At 43.3% G+C, this 19790-nt stretch overlaps 1 pseudogene; it reads right to left on the reverse strand.

The window, feature by feature from the left end:
• Positions 1-268: 268 nt before the first annotated feature.
• On the reverse strand, positions 269-1600 carry LOC102910240 (actin, cytoplasmic 1 pseudogene; annotated as a pseudogene).
• Positions 1601-19790: the final 18190 nt, after the last annotated feature.

The following is a 19790-nucleotide window of genomic DNA, read 5'->3' on the forward strand; positions in this document are numbered from 1 at the left end:
GTGTGGACTCAGCCACCCTCCTCTAGGGAATGGGGGTGGCTTTTGGGAGGGTGAGGGACTTCCTGTAGCCATGTATCTCTCATGGACACTTGGAATGACTATTAAAAAAGAAAAAAAAAACCTATGTACAATCAAAGTCCTCAGCCACATTGTAGAACTTTGGGGATGCTTGCTCCAACCGACTGCTGTCGCCTTCACCGTTCCAGTTTTAAATCCTGAGTCAAAAGCGCCAAAACAAAACAAAAAAAAAAAAATTTTTAAACTTAAAAAAAAAAAACAAATAAAGCCATGCCAATGTTGTCAATTTTTTTTTTCCTGCGCAAGTTAGGTTTTGTCAAAGAAAGGGTGTAAAACTCAGCTCAGTACCAGTCCGCCTAGAAGCATTTGCGGTGCACGATGGAGGGGCCGGACTCATCGTATTCCTGCTTGCTGATCCACATCTGCTGGAAGGTGGACAGGGAGGCCAAGATGGAGCCACCGATCCACACAGAGTACTTGTGCTCAGGAGGAGCAATGATCTTGATCTTCATGGTGCTGGGAGCCAGAGCAGTGATCTCTTTCTGCATCTGGTTGGCAATGCCTGGGTACATGGTGGTGCCACCCGACAGCACTGTGTTGGCATAGAGGTCTTTGCGGATGTCAACGTCACACTTCATGATGGAATTGAATGTAGTTTCATGGATGCCACAGGATTCCATACCCAGGAAGGAAGGCTGGAAAAGAGCCTCAGGGCAGCGGAACCGCTCGTTTCCAATAGTGATGACCTGGCCGTCAGGCAGCTCATAGCTCTTCTCCAGGGAAGAAGAGGATGCAGCAGTGGCCATCTCTTGCTCGAAGTCCAGGGCAACATAGCACAGCTTCTCTTTGATGTCACACACGATTTCCCTCTCGGCTGTGGTGGTGAAGCTATAGCCATGCTCAGTCAGGATCTTCATGAGGTAGTCTGTCAGGTCCCGGCCAGCCAGGTCCAGACGCAGGATGGCATGAGGGAGAGCGTAGCCCTCATAGATGGGCACAGTGTGGGTGACCCCGTCTCCGGAGTCCATCACAATGCCAGTGGTACGACCAGAGGCATACAGGGACAGCACAGCCTGAATGGCTACGTACATGGCTGGGGTATTGAAGGTCTCAAACATGATCTGAGTCATCTTTTCACGGTTGGCCTTGGGGTTCAGGGGGGCCTCAGTGAGCAGCACAGAGTGCTCCTCAGGGGCCACACGCAGCTCATTGTAGAAGGTGTGGTGCCAGATCTTCTCCATATCTTCCCAGCTGGTGACAATGCCGTGTTCAATAGGATACTTCAGGGTCAGAATGCCTCTCTTGCTCTGGGCCTCGTCGCCCACGTAGGAGTCCTTCTGGCCCATGCCCACCATCACACCCTGATGCCTAGGGCGGCCCACGATCGAGGGGAAGACGGCCCCAGGAGCATTGTCGCCCAAGAAGCCGGCTTTGCACAAGTCGGAGCCATTGTGGACAACGACAACGAGCGCAGCGATATCGTCATCCATGGCGAACTGGTGGCGGGTGTGGAGCGGCGAAGAAAGAGCTGCGAGAGGCCTGTGCTCGCGGGTGGACGCGGACTCGACAGTCTGTTTTTTCTTATAGCTTATATACCCCAACAAAATCCTCCAAGCAATACAAAAATTATAATATGGTTACATTCTACTTTTAAGTGAATGATTACAATGAATAAAAGAAAAATACATGTTTCCCATTTTTATTACATGATTAAACATTTATGTATTATATGTGAAAAACAAATTATCCCCAAGATCCCACATACATTTAAACATTCATCTTTTAGACTTCTCATAGATCAGGAGCCTTTCAGTCATAATCGTTTACACAGTCAGTATTTTTTATAGCTGCCAGAAAAACAGGTAACTTATTTCACTTTTCATATTTAGAATCCTGTCCAACTATCTTAACTAGCTATCCAATTCTTTGTTTTCTAGTTACATGAAGTCAATTGTTGAAAGCTTTGTTTTAGCTGTGATGCACACCAAAAGCCGTGAAAATATTTCCCTATGTCAAAAAGAATTTGAGCTAACTCCTGTGACTCTATTGCTTGCCTTAATCACTAACCTAAAGCATAGGCTATACGGCTCCTCAAGAGAAACTCAGAAGTCCTAGCTGCGTGACACTTCCTTGTTTGTATTTTCTATCCCCTGCAGCTCCTGCCTTAGTGAGGTGGGAGCAACACTATATCCTACCTTTACCTATATTAATTTTACCTCTAGACAAACTTCTAGCCCTAAGTCTAACCCTAGTCCCATACTACATTCATTTAAATCCTTCATCATCAAAAATTGTATTTAAACTACCATTATTATTGTATAAAGTCATTACTTCAATTGAATATTACAGCTCAAGAGGACATGATCATCACAATAACCCACAGGTAAAAATGTCCACTAGAACAGGATATTTCCATGAAATAATCACACTATGTTAAAGGCAGTGGAGACCTCCAGCACCCATTCACACCACGCCAGATGCCAGAGGAAAATGAGAGCAGCACAAAAGGCCCAGCAGTAGCAAGAGACATTCTGGAGCTGAAGCTTTCGGGGCCTTGCCTGTCCGAGATTCACCCATCAGTGCCTTGCATTCTGGTGAGCTGCATTCCTGACACTGAATCCACCTGCTTCGTCTCTGCCATGGACACCAGCACTGCCTTGGGTAGTCCCAAAGGGTTAAGAGTTATTTCACGGGACTGGAATTATTGCTGGGGGGTAAAGAGCACTGACTGCTCTTCCAGAGGATGATGAAGTTGGTTCCCAGCACATACATCAGGCTGTAACTCCAGGGGATCAGATGTGCTCTTTTTGTCTCCAGTACGTATTTGCACACACATGACAGGCACTCACACAGACACACCAACATATTCATGTGAATAAAGGTAAAACAAAATATCATGAAACCTTAAAGAGTGACCTGAGTTCTATTCTCAGCACTCAGAGGCAGCTGGTAACACTTTCCAACTCCAGTTCCAAAGGATCTGACACCCAATTCTGGCCTCCAACATCACTAAGCATGACCATGGCACAAAGACATACATGCAGGAAAACACCCATGTACATAATTTTTGTTTAAATTTAAGTATGTTGATCACTCATCTATAGCATTAGCAGAGGGTGGGTTCTTCTTGGGGAAGCCTAAAGTAAGCCTGTGTAGTATCAGGGCATATGCAGTAGCTCCTGGTGCTTCAGAGACAGGCTCAATGAAAGGGATTTGATTTACCAGTTCTGCTGTGGGCCCTCCTCCCCCATTGCAACTCTGGCATGCAGTGTAACCCCACATGGGTGTGTGTCCATGTCTCCCTGCTGGGTTGGTTCCTCATTAAATCTGAACTTACATGTGCTCACTAGCCCCAAAGCTCTGACCTCGTGTGAGATGGCTCTACCCCAAATTCTAGGAACTGAGCCTCCTTCAAGAGGCTTAACTGCATTGGTGGGTTGGTTATTTCATCGGCTTCCATGTTGTTTCCCATTTCCCAGGGAACTAATTTTGTTATGAGCTAGCTAGTATATGATGTAAAGGGATGAGAAGATCAGGACAAATAGGTTGACTTCCCCACCTACCAACCACATTTGCTTATTCCAAACATATGAGCCTTGTGCTTGTCAGATTTCATTTTGACCCAGTACTGACTGGGTAAGTCAACCCATTAGCCACTGAGCAGTTGTCTGCATAGACAGCCAGACAGCCAGACAAGCAGGCAGACAGGCAGGCAGGCAGGCAGACAGACAGACAGACAGACAGATGAGTCAACTGCTGGGTTTTAGGTTTTTTTGCCTATGTTATGTAAAAACCTTTGGTCGAAGGTCCTCCATTCTGCACACAGGCAGGCAAGTGGGGCACTTTGTTCTATTGTCCTCATATAAACTGGACCGGCTCCCTTCAGTCTTGTGCAGACTCCACTGGTAAAAATATCAACCCAAACATGACTTCTCTTGTTTTGAAAATGCTGGTCATCTTCAGCTCAATCCCCATCAAATAAGAGCATGTGTGTGTGTGGGGGGGGTGGCAGTTGGCCAGCTGACCTGGCTACATGGTCACCAGCTCTTTCCTCAGGCAGTAGTGACACCCAAAGAGAGCTCGGTTCAGCTCAATCATCCAGACACCATGTTCAGTTTAGTCTACAGGACTTTGTGCCAATCCAATTTTCCGCTCATTTCTTCCCCTGATGAAGGCACAATAGAAACCTTGATCCAGGGAGTAATTGGGTCTGTCCGGGTAAGGACTTTGGTTTTGGCAAGTGCACTGTTGGCTGTCAGAATGTGGTTCTGTGGTACTGAGTCTTTGGGCTGAGTCTGGGAGCTACTTGAAGCGGGTTTGCACAAGTAGGCATTTATCTGTCCATTTGGTCCTGAAGCTTCAGGAAGCATAGTTCAGGATGACAAACATTTTTGGAAAGCCCAGGTAGTAACCTCCCTTTGCTCATCTACTGTGTTGCTCAGATCCATGCAGAAAAGGGAAAGGTTTGCCTGTATATCAACACCATGTAAAGGAACAGCAAATGCTGTAAGTGAGGACTGGGTTGTGCTAGCATCCAACCATTGCCACCAAATGTTGTGGCTCCTTTCACTGTGGGAATAAGGGAGGCTTGTCTTTCACTGGATTAGGGAGAGGTCTCTCATATGAGTTCCAAATGAATATATTGCTCCCCTATAAACTTAACAGACTTGTACACTCTGTGGCCTGAATACCAAGCCTCTCTAGACAGGTCTGTTATTCACTGTTTGAGAGAACAACATGTTAGTCATTGATGGCCCTTCTCTTGAAGTCATAAATATTGGCATTTGTGTGATTGAGTAACAAAGAGCAGAGACAAGAAGTACAGGGTGCCTACCTACAATGTTCTCTCCTCCAACTTCATGTAGGAGGTGAGCCTTGACATGCTGTCTCTTCTTGAGTGAATCTTTATTGCCTAGTACTCTTCAGGGAAGAAAAAAGCATCACCTCCCACAGTTTCCCAAATCCTCATCCCAGCCAGCTTTCCAGGGGTTTCTGCCATTGTATGTTGGCTTTGGATTTAGGGGAGGTCCATACCTTCCCCTTGAGGCTTGTCTTACCCTCTCCCTCTTCTGGTCAGGTGCATACACCTTTAGACTGATGCCCACCTGACTCAGGACCCCTGTGGGCAGCTTATCTCCTTCACTGGGTAGCTCAGTGCCCCTGTCCCCAGAAGTCAGGTCTATTGATTCCTGTTCACACAGCTTTGAATGCCATTCCTCTGCCATGTCATTGAAGAACAGAGGAATACTGAAAAAAAAAAAAATACTGCGAAGCAGCACAGCAATGGGAAACAGGAAGCCGGTTTGACTCAGGACCAATCCAAACATTGAGTCTTGGCATCTGTTGTCACCTAGGATTGTTTTGCCAACCAATTGTCTATTTTTTATTTTTTTATTTTTTTTTGCCAGTTAGCTAAGCTACTTTGTTGTTCCTCCTCAGGACTCCAGAGTTCCAAGATTTGAGGACTGAGCAAGTAAAATGGCATGACCAAGAGATGGCAGCACCACACAGTGAATTGTATTTGGCTGTGCTTTGCTAGGTTGCTGGAGAGGGTAATTCTCAAGTGATCTCCAGAGGTAGCAGCAGGAGTCCCCATCAGAAGGGTAAGGGAACAAAGTAAATAGACAAAAAAGGGAATGGGGGAGCCCTGCTCACTCCAGTGATTTACTCTTGTGTCTCCAGGGAACCGAACATCTGGTGGGAGGTGGGGCATAGAGAGGTTAGTCTCAGAGCTGCACGTGTGTGTGTGTGTGTGTGTGTGTGTGTGTGTGTGTGTGTGTGTGCATACACACATGAATGTATCTCATATGTCCTTTCTCACATGGCAGTGTCCTCCACTAGTACAGAGCTCAATTCCACCCTCCAGATGCCAGTTCCTATTTAGGAAACAGATTGCTCTCACCAGTCTAGTGTTATGGGCACCTTTCTCCAGGGCATCGCAGGAATTCTCAGTCCACAGGGTAATTTGTAAAACAGCAACTTAGTTTTCCTCAATTTTTACTTGTTTTCTTCCTTCTAGAAAGTATGGAGTCCTCACACGGGCCCACAGGCAGGTAAGAGTCAATGGAGACCTGACATCTCTTCCTTCCCTGCTTTGGCTGAAGGAACAGAGACGCCTCAACCTTTCCTCTTGAGTCGCCTTATGGAGTGGGAGCAGCAGAAACACTCAGGATGACCATCCTCCTCAAAAGAAGGTGGTCATCCAGGAGATTAGGCCACTCACTGAAGGGGAAGTAATCCTCCCCTGATTGGCAGGTTGATAGGCTCCAGCTATGACAGACAAGGTCTTCAGAACACCTTGAAGGGCATGAACTGCTACATTCATGGGCAGAGCCATTCCTTGATTAGTACTCCTTACTTATGCATACTTCCTATCTCAGGCCCCAGTTCTCCTCTATACACACCTCAACCTCATGTCCAGTAACTCCAGGGTAAACTGGTAGTCACTGTAATCCTGTATTTATCAATCTTCCCAATATTGCCACATTGAACAAATCTCCTCTCTGTTTCTCACCGTTACTCATGTCCTTATTCTGTGCATTGCAGATGGGTGCCAACGCCTAGCTTGCTGAGGCTGCTAGATCCCAGAATTTTCTATTCCAAACTAAGGTAACAGCTTTAGAAACAGAATCATCCATCCTGACTAAGTAAGCTTCATCCTAGAGATGCAGGGGTGGTTCAACATACAAAAATCAATCAATATAATCCATCATATAAACAAGCTGAAAGAAAACAAATACCACTATCATCTCATCAGATATCTCAAAATCTTTGACAAAATCCAATATCCCTGCATGACAAAAGTCCTGGAGAGTATTAATACAAGGAACACCCCTCAACATAATAAATGCAATTTATAGCAAGGCTATAGCCAACAAGAAATTAAATGGAGAGAAACTGAAATGAACTCCACTAACCTCAGGAATAAAACAAGGCTTTTCATTCTCTCCATATCTATTCAATATAGTACTCAAAGTTCTAGTTAGATGACCAATAGGAAAGCTGAAATAGATCAAGGGAATACAAATTTGAAAGGAAGAGGTCAAGGTATTACTATTCATAGATGATATGATGGTATACATAAGCAACTCCTATAATACTACCAGGGGACTCCTACAGTTTATAAATACTTTCAGCAAGTGGTTAGATACAATATTAACTCCAAAAAATCAGTATCTCTCCTATATACAAATGACAAATGGGATGAGAAAGAAATCAGGGAAATAACACCCTTCACAATTGCCACAAGTAATAAAAAATATCTTGGTGTAATTCTAACCAAGTAAATGGAAGACTTGTATGATAAAGACATTATGTCTTTGAAGAAAGACATTGAAGTAGATAGCAAAAGAAGAAAGTCTTCCATGCTCATGAATCTGTAGGCTCAACATAGTAAGAATGGCCATCATGCCAAAAGCATTCTACAGATTCAACACAATCCTCATCAAAATTCCAACACAATTATTTATAAACATTTAAAGGATAATATTCAACTACATATCGAAAAAAAAAACTCAAACATCCCAGGATAGCCAAAACAACCCTGAACCATAAATGAACTTCCAAAAATATCACCATCCCTGATTTCAAGATGTGCTACAGAACTATAGTAATAAAAAAAACCCCATGGTATTGGCATAAACGCAGACAGGTGGACCAATGGAATCAAATGGAAGACCCAGGCTTAAATCCACACATCTATAGACACCTGATTTTTTTTATTTAAAAAAGCTAGAAATACACAGTGGACAAAAGACAGCATCTTCACCAAATGATGTTAGTCTAACTGGATGCTGGCATGCAGAAAAGTGTAAATAAATCCATATCTAACACCTTGCACAAAACTCAAGTCCAAGTGGATCAAAGACTTCAACATAAATCCAGATACACTGAACCTGATAGAAGAAAAATTGGGAAATAATCTCAAATGCATTGGCATAGGAGATAATTTCTTTACAGAGCACCAATAACACAGGCACTAGGATCCACAATCAATAGATGGGACCTCATGAAATTGAAACATTTCTGTAAGGGAAAAAATACCGTCAACTGAACAAAATGGCAGCTTAGAGAATGGGAAAATATCTTCACCAACCCCACATCCAACAGACGACTGCTTTTCAATATATATAAAGAACTCAAGAAACTAGATATCAACAAAAGAAATAATCCAATTAAAAATGGGGTACAGATGTAAATGGAGAATTCTCAACAGAAGAATCTCAAATGACAGGGAAACACATAAGGAGATCTTCAACATCCTTAGCCACCAGGGGAATGCAAATCAAAATGACTCCAAGATTTCTGTCAGAGTGGCTAAGATAAAAAACACAAGTGACAGCTCATGCTGGAGAGGATGTGGAGCAAGGGAGACCCTCCTCCATTGCTGGTGGGAGTGCAAACTTGTACAGGCATTTTGGAAGTCAGTGTGGTGGTTTCTCAGAAAATTTGGGAATCACTCTACCACAAGATCCAGCTATACCAATCTTGGGGCCCATACTCAAAGTATATCAATTGTACCATAAGGACACTTGGTCAACTATGTTCATAGCAGCTTTGGTGGTAATAACCACCAAATAGCCAGAAGCTGGAAACAACCTAGATAAAGAAAATGTGGTACATTTACACAATGGATTATTATTAAGGTCTTAAAAAATGAAATCATGAAATTTGAAGGCAAATGGACAGAACTAGAGAAAAAAATCATCCTGTGTGATGTTCAAAATGCGGAGAACAATTGACCCCGTGGTGCCCTCCCCAAAGTGGTTCATTGACAATGCAATCCTACCCATAAAACTTAGGAAACATCTTGGGATAGGTGTGATGGTACTGTGTTCCCCAAAATATTGTGTACCTTAATAAACTTATCTGGGGTCAGAGAACAGAAAAGCCACTAGTTAGGCAGTGATAGCATTCCAGAGGCAGAAATCCATCTGGGATCTCTGTGAGTTCAAGGCTACATTGGAAACAGCCAGGCATGGTGACTCACGCCTTTAATCCCAGGGAGCAAGCCTTTAATCCCAGGGAGTGATGGTAGAAAGCAGAAAGGTATATAAGGCGTGAGGACCAGAAACTAGAAGCATGTGGCTGGTTAAGCATTCGGCTGGTTAAGCTTTCAGGCTTTGAGGCAGCACAGTTCAGCTGGGATTCATTCTGGATGAGGACTGAGAAGCTTCCAGTCTGAGGAAACAAGACCAGCTGAGGAATTGGCAAGGTGAGGTTAGCTGTGGCTTGTGCTCTGATCTTCCAGTACTCACCCCAATAACTGGCCTCGGGTTTGATTTTATTAATAAGAACTTTTAAGACTCCTGCTACAGATAGGCTTTAGGGGGTTCATGGAGGAGTGCAATGTGTGGTGGTATCTCAAACTAGCTTCAGGAAGTCCCTGAAACTGACTGGATCCATTAAATTCCTCTCTGCCAGTGTAAGCAATAAAAGCTGAGGATGGTTTTCAGACAAGCCAAGCAGCAGCAAATACAATGCAGAGACCAGACCAACTGCCTGGAAGAAGGAGAATCCAGCTGAATTGCCTGGAAGAGATTTGAGTAACCGAGTCAGTTTGAAGGAATGTTCTCCAAACTGATGAGCTGACTGTAGGCTGTGCAGTGTGATCCAGGTCTCCAGCTTTGTGAGCTGTCACATGAGCTGGGTAGGGCCTTGGTGATGCACCTGTCTTTGAGTCATTTTTGCTCCTGTAAGTATCCCCTCCCCCATATTACTGTAACACAATAAAATTCATTGGTTCACCACGTTGGACTTTGTTGGAAGCTATAATATGGGATTCCTATAGGGGGAGATACACATGTATTTAGGGCCTCCCCAGACAAAGTTTTGTCACACAACAGGGGCAGGGTTATATTTCATGAGGATGACCGGAAGAGCCTGAGAACCAAGATGACATCTAGTGGATTGTGTCTTCTCTATATGACAAGAGTGGCAGCCATGTAATGTTAACAGTATGGTTGCCTAAGCATGTCCTGTACATTGATAACACCAGTCAACATCCACCATGGCTGAGGAAATCTCACAAGGTCCACCCCTGGAAGCAGAGCTGAGGGCAATTCATAGTGGATAAAAGGAGAATCAGTCTTCCCAGAGAAAACTCCAGGATAGTTTATCCCATACAGAGATTTCACCCCTAAACAAACACAGATACATATGAGCAGCACTAAGTAGACTCTGCAGGATAGTTATCTCTCAGTGTGTCTCTTTGTGTTCTCTGTCTCTCTGTCTCTCTGTCTCTGTCTCTCTGTCTCTCTCTCTCTCTCTCTCTCTCTCTCTCTCTCTCTCTCTCTCTCTCTCTCTCTCTCGCTAACTAAAAAAGAGCTCACAAACTCCTGAGGGAGTCAGGAGTGGAAAGGAAGGAAGTTGTTGGACAGAAAAAGTGGTGGACACAATATAAACCATTACAAATGAAATCCCCCCAAAATAGTAACACAATACATGTTTTTTTTTTTAAAAAAAAAAAAAACTTCAGGCAGATTTAATACCAGAAAACTATAGAAGTTGGAGCTGAACATAAGTTGTTCAGTCTGTCATACCAGGCTTTGGATAAAATTGTTTGTCTGTTTCTGCCTTGCTTTAGTGATAGTTTATTTCAAAATATACCTAAGAAACAACACAAAATATATTCATCTACACTGAACATCAAATAAGATAGAAAGAAATGTTATAAATCACAAACTCTAGATAAAATAAATCTGCATTCATAGGCTTCATGAACTTAAATTTTCTTTGGAAGTTAGTGGTGAGACAATGATTTCCTTGGTCAATAGAGCCTAAGGGAAAGGTAAATGTAACATGGGAACCATTTTGAAGGTAATTATCTCATAGTCATTACACAGAGTGATATGTTTCATTCAGCCTATCGGTTTCTTTCCATAGGTTTAGTCCCATTGCCAGCTCATGACTCTACTCCCTTTCCTTTATCCCTTTTTCATTGCCAAGTAGACTCTGACATACTTACTGTCAAACATACAGACCATGAGAAATAGACACACAGACAGATAGAAAGGTAGGTAGATACATACATACATACATACATAAGTACATACCTACATACCTAGAGGAGGAAGTTGGGGACAGGAGCGAATTAGAGATTGTAAATGAGCAAAAATACATGATTCTTGTTTTCTTGAGTCTGGTTATGTAATTTTTTCCTGGAAATCACAAAATTTATTTTTTTATGGCTGCAGTAATTTCCATTGCATAATGATATCCCATTTTCACCATCCAGTCATCTGTAGATGAACAACCTGGATGATTCCATGGCTTGGTTACTGTAAATAATACTGCTGGAAACACACATACACGTGTATGCCTGTAGTACACAGGTTTAAATCCCTTTTGGTATGTTCCTAGGAGAGCTATAGTTTGATTTTATGATAGCCATATTCTTAGTGGAAACTCCATGCTAATGCCCAGAAAGACAGGACTAATTTAGATTCCTCCTAGCAGCACATAAGTGTTCTTTTCTCCAGGATCCTTGCCAACATTGCTGTTTTTTTTCTTAAGGATTGCCATTCTAACCAGCGTGAGATGGAATCGAAATGTGGTTTTGAGCTATGTATCCCCGATGGCTAAGTGCTCGATGGTTTCATATACTTACTGGCCATTTGTACTTAACTTTTGGAGAATTGTTTGTTCATTTCATTTGTGCGTTTATAGATTGGCTTAATTGGGGGCTGGGGTGTTTAATTGTTTCAGTTCCTTAGTCATTCTAAACACTGAACTCCGCTCAGGTGCTTAGACTCCCTTCCTGTAGGCTGCCTCTTCACCCTGGTAGGCAAAGCACTTTCCTGTACAGGAGCTGTATCATTTCATGCAATCCCATCTGTCCATACTTACTTTCATTTCCTGAAATATGGGCGCCCTTTTCAGGAAGGTTTTGTCCATGCTAAACCTTGAAATGTTTCCTTTAGCAGTTTCAGAGCTTTGGGTTTGGGTCCTACATTAAAGTCTGTGATCGCGTTGAACTGACTTTTGGAGAGGGTGAGAAATGGAGGATCTTTCACTCTTCTGCGTGTAGAAACTCAGTGTTGGCAGCGCCATTTGTTGAGGGCTCTGTTGTCCCTCCAAAGTTTGTGGTTTCTGACTCTGTCAAAATCGGGTGGCTGTAGCCACAAGGGTTTGAGTCTGGACTTTTGATCCTGTTCTATGGTCTACAAGTGCCGTTTTTGTGGCACTATCATTCTGGTTTGGCCATTAAGGATCTGTGGTGTAATATGAGATCCTGTATTATGATGCCCCAGGATTGGTTCATTCGATAATGCTTTGTTTACTTCTGATCTCAGTACTTAAACATTAGTTCTAGAGCTGCTTATTCTACTTCTGTGATTAAAATTGTTACTGAGAATCTGAAGGGTGTTATATTTAATATATGTTGCCTTTTGTAATATAGCCCTTTTCACCATATGAATTCTGCCAATCCATAAACATGGAAGATCTTCACACCTCCTAATATCAAGTCCTGTTACACTCTAAAGTACGTACATACGTGTGTGTGTGTGTGTGTGTGTGTGTGTGTGTGTGTGTGTGTGTGTGTAGAGGGGGAGAGAGGGAGAGGGAGAGGGAGAGGGAGAGGGAGAGGGAGAGGGAGAGGGAGAGGGAGAGGGAGAGGGAGAGGGAGAGAGAGAGAGAGAGAGAGAGAGAGAGAGAGAGAGAGAGAGAGAGAGAGAGAGAGAAACAAGGATTGAACCTGATAGCATATACATGATAGGAGAGATGTTGATCACTCAGCTATATTCCTACTCTTCCTTTTTACATTTTGAGACATTAAGTCTAGCTATGTTTCAAAAACTGTCCTTGAACTTGGGACCATCTTCTCTCAGCCTCAACAGTGACAGAGATGCAGGTCTGTCCCATCAATCAAGGCTCTTCTATATTTTAAAGTTTTAATTGCAGAAGTCATTTTCCTCTGTTAAGATTACTCCAAGACATCAGTTTGTGGAGAGAAATCTACAGTCTTGGCATCAGGCTGGGTTGTTTGGCAATTCTCATGGGGCCACTTTGGCCAACAACTCTATTAGATGTAATGGAATCCCAGTACTGGAAGCTTCATTTGTGATAAAAGATGGGCAGTTGGGGCTCTGTCTCCCCCATGATTTCATGATTTAGATGGTCACCATATTTGTTTGTAGTTGAGGAAGTTTCTACTGCTTCAGATTTCCATAATACCTCTCAATTGCTTCTTAATTTTAGCTGTCATTCTCAGAGGAAATCTGTAGAGATCCACAGAGGATTCATAGTGAGAACTTACTCAGGGTCTGAGTTTCTGAGCTTGTTTTACCCAGCAGGGCTGCATAAGGAGATGACTAGACCAAGGGCAAGATTACCAGGTGTTTAGAAGGGTCTGCACTTGGCTTTGAGGTATGCTTTGATCTAGCAAAGGGGAGGTCTTTTGTCCAACCCCTTGGAATTGTTTTTTTTTTTTTTTTAAAAAAAAAAAAGCCCATTTGAAGAGGCAGAAGGGACCATTGTGTTTTGATCCAAGTCCTCCGGAATCTATCCTGTGTTTCTCTTTCTCCTCTTTGCTGCTGTCTTTCTATCTAAAAGTGTCTTATCCCACTCTCCTCCTGATGGGAACCCTGGAGAAGGTGGGAGCTGGCCTCCCACAAAACCCCGCAAAAGAGGGGGCAGAAAGTACAATAGTCAGAGGGGAAGGAGAACACTAAGGAAACAAGGCCCTCTAAATCAACCTGAGCAAAGCGCATATGAACTCACCAAGTCTGAAGCAGCATGCACAGGCCTGAACAGGAGTGTGCACCAGATCCTCTGCATGTATGTTAAGTCTTCTGATTTTATGGGATTCCTAAGAGGGCGAAGAACTATGTCTCTGCTTTGTGTGCCTTCTCTTGGCCTCTTTTCCTTCTGTAGGTTTGTCTTGTCCAGCTTTAATGTGACAGGTTTTTTTGTCTTTTTATTTTATTTTGTTACATTTTTAAATGAATGGATGGATGGATGGATGGATGGATGGATGGATGGATGGATGGATGGATGGATGGATGGAAACTGTTATTTTACTACTGCTTACCGAGGAAAAAAATCAGTTTTCTATGATGGGGTGACACTGGGTATATCAGCCTCTCCCAGCAGTCCTCATGCTCAGGAGTATTTGACCAACATATAACGGATTCCACAGATTTTTGTGTGCTTTCATTTTTTATTTGGTTGCAGTTTGGTGGTTTGTTTTGTTTTTAGTTTTTTTCTTTTTGGGTTCTGTTTCTTTGGAGGTTTTGTTGTTGCAGTTGGTTTTTGTTTGGTTAGGTGTTTTTGAAGAAAAAAAGTTAAAGTTGTGTGCTTGGGAGGGAGAAAGATTCTGGAAGTAGTTGGGGGAGAAGAAGAACACCACACAAAACGTATTTAAATTTAAAAATTGTTTTAAATAGTAAAAATGTAAGAATGAAAAATCAATTAAACAAAAAAGCTTATTCTTAGGTGTTTTATTTCATTTAATGTTTATTTATTTATTTATTTGTTTGTTTGTTAATTTATTTATTTTAGACCACTGTACAGGGTGTTTTTCCTGATATCTTCCTGAGCATATTCATTATTAGTATATAGAATACAGAATTATTTTGTATGCTGGTTTTTTTTAATCAGACTGCTTATCAGGCCCAAGCATTTCTAGGTGGAATCTTTAGGATGTTTCAAATATAGAATCATATGATCTTGCAGTAGGGATAATCTGACTTTTTCCTCTCCTGATTTTAGTCCTTTTGTTCCTTCCTCTTGACCCTTTGATCTAGTAAAAAAGCAGGCACTGTGTTGCATAAGAGTGAGTCCTAAGCTCATCCCTGACTTTAGAGGAAATGCTTTCAGCCTTCCCAAAGCCAGTACAATGTCGGCCTAAAGTCTGTTGTAGGTACCTTCTTCATGTGAAGGTATGTTCCTACTTCAGGACTTTGGAATTTGTCCAAGTCCTATTCTGCATCTAGTAGGATGATCATATGACTTCTGATTTGAGTCTATTTACATTGGTATTATTTGGGGGAGATTTAAAAATATATCTGCCGCTGAGATCAGTCAGTACCAAGAGTCCAAAGAGTGACTCACTCGAACTCATCTCTAGAGTAAAACCTGCTTTTCAGGGGTTATTTGTAGAGTGGTGGGTGAACTTACAGATAGCTGTGCTTTCCTGAAAGTCGTCCCCCAGCCTCCAACCAACCACCCTCAGCTTACCAAGTTCCTATTTCATATGACTCTAAATCTATAGCAAATGTACATAATAATAAGCCTGACTTCAGGGTGCTATATACCAACTTAAGCAGCAGGGGTGGCTGGAGACTCAGGCGACACAGGGCACAGAAAAAGCAGGACTCTGGTAACGCAGTATTTTCATGAATGTTTCACCCTTATGGGGGGATTCCCCTGGTGTTGACAAAGACTGTACAGGCGTGGGAAAGGTCGCTTGTTTTGCTACTATCTGGCACACAGAACAAACAGCACAATGATGATTGGTGGGAAATAGAATGACTGTCCAAAATTTGGAAGGGGTAGCTTCAATTCATATGCACTGTTCCACAGATATTGATATGTAAACATTGGAACATCCTTGCATCCCTGGAATGAAGTCAGTTTGGCCACAGTGTAGGATCTGACTGAATGCATCGTTGAATTTAATTGTAAGAGGTTTGCTTAAATTCTTTTTATTAGGAGGATTTTGTGCATACTCATGAAGTACATTGGTCTCAAAATTACTTCTGTTGATGATGGTTCCTTATGCAGTCTGAGTATCAGGGAAATACTACTTTCAAAGACTGTGACTGGTGGCGTTCCTTCCTTTCCCATATCATGGCCTAATTTGAGCAGCAGCAGCACCTCTAGTCCTTCTATGGCCTGAGAATTCACGTTATCCTATCTGATGCTGAGCCTTTCAAAGCTGAATCTTTTAATTATTCTTACAACTCCTTGCTTGCCTCTGATCTGTGCCTGCTGCTGTGTATCCCCTTGATTTCAGTTTCTTCAATCAACTGTATGTAGAAACTTAGCCAGTTCCTGTAGATTTAGAGGGAGTGAGCGGCCAGCAAGAGGCATTGAAGAGGCAAGGGGTAGATGGTAGGTGGGCTTGAAATCATGAGAATAATCACTCATGTATGAAATGCTCATAGAAAATAATGAATGTTACAAAACCAAAAGATTCTCCTAGTGCTCAGCATGGGTCACTCTCTTAACTGACACCTGCTAGATTCCATCTTCAGTGTCCTGGCTGTTGACATTTTCTACCCACACATTTCAGTGTTCAAAATTCTGAGGGACTGTGTGCTTCCACTCAGCTTTGCCGCTGGATATTCCCGTACCAGGCTGCAGCTGCTTTTAAAAACGTATTAAATCCTGGGTCCTGTGTAGCAGGAATCTTTAAAAGTTCTGAATAATAAAATCAAGCCTGAGGCCAGTTATTGGAGTGAATGCTGGAAGATCAGAGAGATAGAACAGGCCACAGCCACCTCACCTTGCCAGTTCCTCAGCTGATCCTGTTTCCTCAGACTAGAAGCTTCTCAGTCCTCATCCAGAATGAATCTCAGCTGAACTGCTGCTAGAAGTCTAAAAGCTTAACCAGCCAAATGCTTCTAGTTCCTGGTCCTCACACCTTATATACCTTTCAGCTTTCTACCACCACTCCCTGGGATTTAAGGCTCGCTTTCTGGGATTAAAGGTGTGAGTCACCATGCTTGGCTGTATCCTTGAACACATGGATTTCTACCTCAAGAATGCTGGGAGTAAAGGCATGTGCTACCACTGCCTAACTTCTATGTTTAATATTGTGGCTGTTCTGTCTCTGACCCCAGATAAGTTTATTAGGGTGCACAATATTTTGGGGAACACAGTACCACCACAGTCCTGAGAGTGGAAGGGCTGGTCCTGCCCCTCACCAACTGCCCAGCTAGGGAGCCCAGACCCTGCACCTCACATGGAACCACAGTAATGCTGACCCAGTGGGTGGGGACACAGGTGAGCCTGCCCAGAGGGTGTGGGAGTGGGAGAGCTGGCCTTGCATGCATCATCTGACATGGGGTGGTAAGGGCAAGGGAAAGATGCTCTGCCCCTCAAACTTGCCACCTGTGGTAGGTGACAGAACTGACCCTGCCCCTCACCACACACAGCACTAGAAAGAGTGGGCCCTGCACCTCTCCAGGGAACACAGTAGAGCTGACCCTGTAGATGGGGGGGGGGAAGGGGACGACACAGATGGACAGCAGGAGTGCCAACCTCCAGAATGTAAGGGTGAGAGATCTGGCCCCAACCCTCATCTACGATATAGTGGCATGGGCAAGGAAGAGAACCCTCCCATCCTCTGCAACCCTTTGGTAGGAAGGGGAGCTGTCCCTGTGGTTTGGAGACCAAGAGATGGCCCTACCTCTCACCAGCTGCAGCACCCTGAAGAGTGGACCCTACACCTCACCTTGGAACCCCAGTAGAGCTGGCCCTGGTGGCATAGGTGTGGACAAGCTGGCCCTGAGGACACTGGGGCAGGAGAAACAGCCCCACGTTTGCTGCTGCTTACTACATAGGTAGGGTAAGCTAGCTGGGGTGGTGCTGGAAAGCTCACCCTTGTGTTGAGGATGAGGGATAGTTGGTGGGCTCACCAATCCAGCAACCATCCACACCCTGAACCAGAACTATGAGTTGGCCCATCCCATCATCCACCCCATCTGTGATCTGCTGGAGCGTGTGCCAGGCCTGCAGACCCAAAGTTGCAGGATCTCCATGACACAGGCTAACAACAGGATATCCATGAGGACCCCCAGTGAGAGCACAGTATCTATGGTGTAGTGAAAACCAGAGGCCTCGAACCAGACCAATGAATCACTGCAATGCTCACTTGCAAGTAATGATATATGACCTGAAGGGTATACTGTGTGACTCATAGGTCACACTACAGCTTCTACGACGAGATTTTCCTTTCCTTTTGCTTCTTTCTCATTTCTTTTCCTTTAAATCTTATTTTGTTTTATACTCGTGGGTGGGATTGCAAGGGTAGAGGGTGGGTTGGAAGGGATGGGGAGATGAGTGGGATTGAGATACATGATGTGAAATCCACAAAGAGTCAATAAGAATGTTAAGTTGGGAAAAAATATAAAATTGGACCTAAAATCCGGAAAGAAATCCATTTCAAACTACAATAACCCTGGAAATGAACACATCTGTTAGAATTGACACCATCATGTATCCATCTCTCTGTGGGGACGATACAGGTTGTTACGTTGGTACAAGTACTAAATAGCTGTACCTTTTCATCCAGTGTAATCTCCTAAACTCCTTTTATTCAATTTCCCAATTTTGTCAGATAGCTGAAACTGAAATAAAGTTTCTCCTAGGCCCCCACACTAAAAAAAAAAAAACTTATTTAGATGTTTGTGACCCTGTGCATGTATGTGTCTGTGTGTATGCCTATGTTTACTTTCGTGGGCTTCTCATGGTGCACATGTGCAAGTCGGAGTAAAACCCCTGGCAGTTGCCTTTCTCTTTAATACCATGTGGCTCCCTAGGATCCAGTTGAGGTGAGGATTGGCAGCAAAAGCCTCTGTGCCCAACACCGTCACACGTGTATCATCTTAGAGACCCCAGGCTGCTTTTCTACCAGAATCCCTCCATGCTTGCCTAAATATACTTGCATCCACATCACCACCAGTCATGTCCATGTTGCCCTCAGGTCAGTAGTTCACATAGTCACTGAATGGGGACCTATGTAGAAATCCACAGAATTAATAGTTCTGAACGTCATGCTGTCACCAGCAGAAAGTCTGGAGTGTAGAGTTTCTCTCGGAATCGATTCCAGGTTCCTGGAAAGGAGAGCAGCTTACTCTGAACCTTCTGCAAGCCTAATGTTGATTAGAATTTCCATGACTGTGGAGAGCATGGGACATCCAGAACCCAACCACACTTTATCTTGGGCTATCTTTAGCCCTCATGGTAGACATTCTCTGCCCAGCTCTCTGCCTGAATTCACATCAGCGATTTGGAAATGTAGTGACTTAACAAACCACTGTCTTGCACCAAGTTAAGGGCTTACAGTGTTACTAGGTAGCACCTAAGGCCTGGAGAACAGATTTCCCACTTTGTTGTAATCTGCCTCCATGATATTTCCTACAGTGTATTTCAAAAATGCTTTGACTCACGACTCTTCTTTGGTCTGGTATTATAAAAACTTGACAGGCTTGTGGCAATGTTGGAACATGGAATTTGAGGAAAGTTGAATCTGAGGTCAAAGTGCATGGGCACTCATATTTAGGTCAGAATAAACTAGCTCTTGTCAGCTTTGAGATGGGAGTTGTTTCTGCATGGAGAGGCTTCTCCACCAGCCTCGGGGGTAGAGAGTTAGGGAGTGTCCTCTTTACTCTGTCTTCCTATTGAACTTACCTTTAAAAATGAATAATACCTCAGAATCCCGATGGCTTCAGTTGTACCTATTTGTTTATTGTAATGTGTATTGTCTACATTCTGAGTCATATTTTCAAAATATTTGTTTGCTTTCCACGAGTATGTTTTATCTTCACTGTTAGCAGTGAACACCTCATACTTGGATGATTAGGAGTTGCTTGACTCAGCTATGAACTACAAGTGCATCCAAGCTCTGATCTTGAAGTAAAACTCTGGAGTAGGTTCCTGTTGCTGAGACAGTGAATGAGTAATGAGCAGCTAATGAACTAACGCTGGATGAGTCCAGCACTCGAAGCAGCTACCTGGTCAGATTTTTCCATTACCAAAAGCTCCCACCAATCCAGTTCACAGTTTTTCTCTTTCCTAATAGCATCCTCCTCACTCATGGTCTC

Source organism: Peromyscus maniculatus, chromosome X (genome assembly GCF_049852395.1).
Source record: "Peromyscus maniculatus bairdii isolate BWxNUB_F1_BW_parent chromosome X, HU_Pman_BW_mat_3.1, whole genome shotgun sequence".
NCBI classification, from domain to species: domain Eukaryota; kingdom Metazoa; phylum Chordata; class Mammalia; order Rodentia; family Cricetidae; genus Peromyscus; species Peromyscus maniculatus.